The sequence below is a fragment of the Chenopodium quinoa genome, unplaced genomic scaffold (genome assembly GCF_001683475.1).
Source record: "Chenopodium quinoa cultivar QQ74 unplaced genomic scaffold, ASM168347v1, whole genome shotgun sequence".
Classification (NCBI taxonomy): domain Eukaryota; kingdom Viridiplantae; phylum Streptophyta; class Magnoliopsida; order Caryophyllales; family Amaranthaceae; genus Chenopodium; species Chenopodium quinoa.
Genome location: NW_018743722.1, coordinates 225,786 through 231,742, shown reverse-complemented (window position 1 = coordinate 231,742; position 5,957 = coordinate 225,786). Strand labels below are relative to the sequence as shown.

Below are 5,957 nucleotides of genomic sequence, written 5' to 3'. Positions count from 1 at the left end.
CAGCGAAATGAGGAAGAAAGGAGATTTATTCAAAAATCCCGAAAGCAGCGCCGCGCAACAGAGGTTTTCGCCGTGTGACAGAAAGAAATTACGGTGACATTAACTTCCGGCAGTTGCTAGAGCGGCGACAGAGCGTGAGGCTTTGTAAAATGATTATTTGGACCTCGTACAGCAGTTTGGGTTCCTTGGTACGCAAGTTAGCTCCTCTAAGCAACTTAACATGATTTAGTAATAAGCTCGGTTACAATCATATTAAGTGATCGACCTGTTAAATGATCGTCTCACTTAGCTTAAAGCGCCTAAACATTGGCTCATTGCAAAGGCACCAACATAATGGTTCATAAACAACAGAAGCACTGACATACTGGTTCACAAGCAGCAAAAGCACCGACGCACTGGCATAGAAAAGGCAAAGTTCAAGCAAACTTTAAAGGATCGACAAGCGTTGATCTTCGTTGATATTCTTCGAAATATTATCTCAATAGATGAGGATAACTTCAAGTGAAGATGTATTCGGCAGTGTTCCCTAGCTTGCTGAGGGTTGTCACTAAAAACTAGAGGTGATTTCAAGCGAAGTTATCTTCGATCATATTCCCTGGCTTGTGGAAGATGGTCACAAAGCGGTAGAAGATCATTTCGAGCGAAGTAATCTTCGATAGTGTTCTCTAGCTTGCAAAAGACTATCATAGCGGAAATGGATGCGGTTACAAGCGTAACAGTCTTCAAGAGGTATCCCCTAGCTTGAGGAAGATCGTCAAAACAGCAGGATAGCGTTCCCTAGGTTGTGGAAGGTTGTCACAGCAACAAATCAGTTACCTACAGAGACGTGTGCTCGATGGTGCAAGATACACGTTTCTTAACTCTCTTATCTATTTTATCCAACGATAGTTTCCAGCGTTACAAGAATGATTTAGGATCGTAGAATGTTTAGAATCATTCTCCGTCCCTATCGATACTTTGACTTTTGTTTTCGAAACTTGCGTTCCTCCAAATTCAGTCAAAGTGGGGGCTTTTGTAGACACCCATTTGTGTCTCCCCAAAACTAAACCCGGTGATGAATACCTTTCACGTCGAACCATAATCGAATGAAGTTAATGTGTGGAAAGTCTAATGTTGAGGTTTGTTTTTATTAAAAATCTCCCTTTCTGTTTACGAAAACCTATTCTATTTTATGAAAATAAACAATCCAATTTAGTTTGGTCAATAACAAGGGTCCAATAATAGTGTAGTTGGGTAGGGCTTGAAAAGAGCTTTCTAACGATATATATTATAAGCCCAATTTCGATGAATAATGAGGAAGTTTTGGCCAAATTACTAAAATGGGCCCGATTTGAAGTCAATCCAGTTTAGTTTGGTCAATAACAAGGATCACAGAACGTTCTGAATCATTCTCTGACCCAATTAACTAAAGGAGGGTCTACTATGAATTATCATTCCTAATGCAATTAGGATTGATTATAGTCTTCTAGAATATTCTAGAAGGTTCCTTTAATCCTAATGTGATTAGGATTGAAAATTAAGTTTTATGAGTTTATTTGGATAAAAGAAGTGTTTTACATAAAATTACTATTTTACCCTTCGTTCGGACTTTTACGACTTAATTTTATCAAAAAAAAAAAAACGCGTAAAAAAATCTCCTGCAACGCCGAACGTCAGGTTGTCGCCTAGCGACAGACCCTGTTACGCGGCGACAGGAGCTGTTGTTGGCGACAACGACGTGTTTTATTCCTTTTCAAAATCTAATTCGTTTTTATGAAATTCGGACTATTTCATTATAAATAGCGTACTTACACCTTCATTTTTAATCACCAACTCTCATCATGAAATTCTTGATATCCCTTCTCTCTCTTTTTAAACCTAGTTTTTGCAAACAAAATTCCGTATTCACAAGATTTAGATACATCCAATGGAGGGAAAATGGCGTAAATATTACACTGATATTCCTATGATTTATATTTTTGCTCTATTTTAGATCCTAGGCAAAAATATGATGGCTCTATTTTATCAAATTAAGAAAATGCATGAAACTGGTTTCTAGCGCCTGACGACAAGATTAGCGCCTGGCGCTAATGCTTGGCGTCTGGCGCTAGCCTTAGCGCCTGGCACTAATGTCTGACGTCTGGTGCTAAGTCGTTTTATTCTCTTAGAAACTCTGATTTGTTTTTCTATCCATCCGGCTGATTTTCTCTATAAATAGTCTCCTAATCCTCCGTTTTCAATCATCAACAACTATCAATTTTCTTATTCACTCTAGTTTTTATGAATCTCTTGATATCTACTCTCTCTCTCTCTCTCTCTCTTTTCTAAACAAGCTTTCCGCTTACAAAATTCCGCATTCACAAGATCTAGAGACTCGTAGCCAAGTTCAAAGTTGTCTTCGCCCTAGACGTGAAAGGTTTTAATTTCTGGGGGTTTGGTCCCAAATCTCTCTTTCAATTATTTAATTTCATTGTTGTTTATTATTTTCCTTGAAGTTACTAACGTGTGTATTTTGTTATTAGAAAGAGGTACGAGGCATCCAACACTACTACAAAAAGAGCATTTTCTCGACGCTGAACCTTCGACGCTAGGCAAGCAGCGTCAACTATTAATATATAATGTGCGTATTATCTCGACGCTTTTCTGGGTCGAAATTAATTTTCGGCGTGATAAAGCGTCTAGAATCATTACACATGCCCCACACGTGACTGCAAAAACCCTCGATTGCAAAATTTAGGGAAAATGAAACCGTCGAACACAAACACAATAACAAAAAACTCAACTCACTCTCTCTCTTTCAACACACTTATGGAACCATTGTTTTCAAACTCAGATCTTTGTTTTTCTCGGAGTAACTTCAATATGAGGAATATCATTTTGTGAATCAGATTCTTCGAATTGAGGTACATCAATTTCAATTTCAGATCTTTTCTTCTCGGATTTAATTTCAAATTTATGTACATCAATTTAAAATTAAGATCTTCATCTATCGTTGAATCAATTTATGGATCATGACCCAAAATTATAATTTATGTCGTCCATCTGAGTGCGGATCGACAATTTTAAGGTGCATCCTTTCTCCTTGAATCAATTAATAGATCTTGACCCAATTTTGTTTTTTAATGTTTTTTTTCAATAATTTGACAGAATATGTTTAGATATGGGTTAGCTTCATGAGTAATTTAGATTTTATTGTTTCTTTTATGTTTCATTTTGTGCTTCTGGTTTAATTCAATCCTAAAAATTAGCCTTTTTGTTTCATTTGTTTGAATGAGCATGATAGCATTGTTTTTCGTATCACAATTCCACCACAATCGATTGATTTTTCGTAGGAGTTGCTGTGAGTGCTGACTTTGTTTGGCTTGTTCTCCTTCGTTAGAGAAGGTTTTTAGGTGATTCTTTTTTTGAATTTGTGTGTTTTTCTGCCTTTAAAATTTCAGAATTTTTGGAGTTTATTTGCTATTAAAATTGGTAATGTTGACCTGATTCTAATTAGTGATTTCCTTGTGCAGTTTGTCCCTTGCGTATAGACAGCAAGGTTTGTACTACTTTATCTTCTCTGAGCTGTGTAATTTAATGATAACATGTATTGACTGTGATGTCTTTATTGATTTCCCTAATGCATTTTAAATATGTTTGTTTGGTTTGCCGAAGTACCTTTTTTTCCACAGGTTATAGATCATGAATTTCCAAACAATTTTGACAACTTTGTTCACCAATCCCTTGTGGCAAAACAAATCATTGCTGCTATTGATACTGCTGGACGATGTTGCTGCCTATGCTTAACATGGCTACATGCTGCTGCCACCGCCTATGCTTGACGCTGCTGTTACTTCCTCTGCTTAACTTTAGTTGCTTCCTATGCTTGCTACTGTTCATGGGGTTTTCTAAGCTAAAACAAGGTTCTCAATTAGTTATGAATGAGCACAAGTCAGAATTATAACAGTTGTAATAGAAAACTCATTACTATGAAATATTGTACAAAAAAATTTATGTGCAATAATACAATTAATTTTTGGCATAATTTTAAAGCATATATATGTATACGTTCCTTTTTGGTGATACTAGTAGAATAAATTGAATTTTTTTCTAGTGGAAAAAATATTCTCTACACTAGATCTTTTTATAATAGGCTTGAAATAGAGAATCTTAATCAGAATAAATGGACAGAAAAAAGTGTCGATAAATATATGTAACTATGGACAAAAAAAAAGGTCGCCAATTTAATAATTTGGGACAAGAAAAAGCGTCACTAATTTTTATAAAGTGCGCCAAATGTTGCAAATTTCGACGCTTCGTATAAAGATTTAGACACGAAAAAGCGTCTGAATTGTCGACGCTTTTTGGTGACACGTATTTTTCTCGACTCACGTTTTTTTGACGGTTTTTTAAAGCTTCGAGAAAGAATTTTGCGACGCTTTAATGCGTCGAAAATAAGCCTAAAAAGCACGGAAATTCTAGTAATGCAAGTAAGTGCTTTAATTGTTTGCATTGATATTATGAAATAGAAATAAATCATGTCTAGGTTGTTATTATGATTCCTATTATCATGTTATGATGCTCCATGATTCCTGGTATCATATTTAGGGAAAGGGTTATAATATCAAATATGCTTATTATGATTCCTGCGACGCATCTTATTTTCTTTCTTAATAACATGTTAGTATCATGTTAGGGCTAAATATTTGATCTTTATTGTTTAGTGGCATGCTAGGGTTTGTTATTAATCTTGTTAGTACCATGCCTAGGATCTTGCTATTAATATTATTATTCTTTATTATGATGATGATTATTATGATTAAAATTATTTTAATTTTTTTTATGATGATTATTGTTGCTTGAATTATTTATTGTTATTGCTTGATCACACCTTTTATGCATGTTTAAAGGGAATTTTTGTACTTGTAATCACGCTTAATAAGATAATTAATTATCTTGTTTAGGGTTAATATGATTATAATTCAAGTGATCGCCAATAATAGTTTTGTTTGTGCATTAAATTCAACCAACATAGATAAACAGGTTTAGGGTTAAACCTAATGAGTGTGTGTTAGTTAGAAAACGAACATGAATACGAGAATAATAAAGTAGAGGCCTATTATTAGGGAAAGTTCTTTCTCTTTTAGATTGGATTTGTACCTTCATCCCTAAACTTCCAGTCTTGGTTCCAGACCTATTGGAGTTAACGATCTCCTGGATCGTTAAGGGGTGTAACCTTCACCCTGTGAACGGTTTACAAGTTCCTAAAACTTGTTGGAAACTCTTTTGATCTAGCTTCCTTTCCTTTGGACGCCACCATGCTTAAGTGTATGATCACAGTGGGGTTCATGTTTGGGGTAATGCTTGAAATATTCCCTACGGTAGTTCTTGAAATATTCCCTATAGTAACCAACTGCTTTCCTTTTCTTTTATCCTTTTTATACTGGTTTTATTTTCAAACATATACTAGCTCAACAATCGACCTCGTTCATTTCTCCTAATGAGGCTGGATATTCGCCCGGGACTGAGGAATCTAGAGTGGACGGGGTTGAGTCCTCGTCTTTATGGAGCCGGTCCATTTCTAGTGCATCTAACTCACCCCACATATTCTTGTATGTTCCTGTAGTCAAACATGGTGCATATGAGGCAAATGTACGAGCGATATGCTGCAAGGAATTCGGACAGCAAGACAGTATAACCCCTAACCTCTCATGATTCGAACAACACGGATGGGGAGACCACAAACACAAACACAACCACCACTACTAGTGGTAGTGCATGCTCGGTAATCGTAGTGATTAACTTTATTGAGGAGTGCCAAAATTAGCTAGGGAGTTCTATGTTCGGGCAATACCCGGATCAACCCCCAACATAATATACTAACACGGTCTTAATGTTGTCTGAGTTGCCTTCTTCTGAGAGGCATCGATCTTCATCTCAATCGAGCACTATTCTATCTGCCTAAAATTAGCCATATCCCCCTTTCAACATACCGGGTC

At 36.1% G+C, this 5,957-nt stretch overlaps 1 long non-coding RNA gene across 3 annotated transcripts; it reads left to right on the top strand.

Annotated features, from left to right (window-relative positions):
- The first annotated feature begins 2,743 nt into the window (after positions 1–2,743).
- On the top strand, positions 2,744–4,003 carry LOC110684554. 3 transcript variants are annotated; one of them, XR_002503767.1, is made up of 3 exons: positions 2,744–3,046; positions 3,312–3,371; positions 3,492–4,003. It is a non-coding gene; the product is annotated as an uncharacterized LOC110684554 (long non-coding RNA). The 3 variants fall into 3 exon arrangements; XR_002503768.1 differs by lacking the exon at positions 3,312–3,371; XR_002503766.1 differs by having other exon boundaries at positions 2,744–3,371.
- Positions 4,004–5,957: the final 1,954 nt, after the last annotated feature.